Genomic DNA, 1,424 nt, shown 5'->3' with positions numbered 1-1,424 from the left:
TTCCTGGCAAACACCAGAGTGACTGTGTCCAAAGTGGACAAAAATGGGAAACTTGTAAAGGACTCTGAGAACAGAAGTAGGAATGTTCCTCTGGTGCTCTTCATGTGTGACTGGGGAAAGTCCCTCAAGCTCTCTGCTAAAACTCCCCTATCCTTCTGATTCATCAAAAAAATGCAGCTTCCTAGTTTACAGACTGTTGCGAAGGTCAGTTTATAATGCATATAAAGATATAGATTTAGAAACAAGACAAAATTTAAAATTTATATTCCCACTTAGAAGCATTAGATGATTTTTATTTGTAACTACAATCTAAGTGCTATACAAAGTGCATCCAATGCAATCCCTGCTCCAAAGATTATGCTCCCATTAAAAAACAAACAACCCTACTTCTGAAGAACTACTGATTGTAATACTTCTGGGAGCAGCCATTACTACTTAACGTGTTCCTGAAAATTAAAGCAAGCAGCATGTTACATTTACTGCCTTAGAACTGAGTTACTGGGAGTTCTGAGAGTATTCCAGAAGCATTTTTCTTGTGTCTGCCCTACTACTTCAGTTGCTTCACTCAACATTTGGCTGGCCAGTGTCAAGAAGCAGGATGCTGCCTCCCAGTCAGGGAGTGCTGAAACCCTATTTCCCAGCTTCAGAGAAGAATATTTTAATTACACAGCTTCAGAAATTTTGAGCAGGGGGAAGAAAGAGGACAAAGGAGGAAGACAGCCTATTGAAGACAGCTCACACAGCAGAAAATAATGGAAGATGCACAAGGAGGAGCTTAGATCTGTGATGCAGTGCTGGATTACAGTCCCCAGACTGCTGCTGTGTTTGTCATTAAGCAAACACTTGGTCCCTGGCAGGCCAAAAGCCACCCTCAGTGACAAGTGGTGCAGCAAGGAATCGTGGCACCCAGCACACCCATGTCCCTCTGGGCTCCTTCCAGCCACCAGCATGGATCTAGCAGCCCCTCCTTCAGAGCAGCAGCTGCTGGAACACAGCGGATTTGCGGATTCTGCCGGTAGTCTCTGAGGAAGGCACAACTTTAATAGACACTGCTTCACAAGATTTTTTAATGCATTAGATGATTAAGGAGCTCTTAGCAGCAGCACACGCATTTTCTGCGGCGCATCTTTCCACCACGGACGCAGGAAGCATCGAGCCCTGCCTCAGACTCCGGGCTCTAGCTCTGCTGCGGGGTGAGGCACGGGGAAGCCAGGCAGGGCAGCACCGCATCCCGCGTTTGGCCTTCCCTCCCGTTTCTACCTCTAGCCCCAAGTGATAACCTCATGAATGATAAAGCGATAAACCCGCTTCCTACAGAACGGCGACAGGCGGAGTCTCCGGTGGCCCCGCCGGGGGAAGGCAGGAGCGCGGCCCCTGTCACAGCAGGCAGCACCAAGCGGCGGCTTGGCTCACCCGGCCGAGGG

The sequence above is a fragment of the Pygoscelis adeliae genome, unplaced genomic scaffold (assembly GCF_000699105.1).
Source record: "Pygoscelis adeliae isolate BGI_AS28 unplaced genomic scaffold, ASM69910v1 Scaffold168, whole genome shotgun sequence".
Lineage (NCBI taxonomy): Eukaryota > Metazoa > Chordata > Aves > Sphenisciformes > Spheniscidae > Pygoscelis > Pygoscelis adeliae.
The sequence above is the reverse complement of the archived record's forward strand: the minus strand, read 5'-3'. Positions refer to the sequence as shown.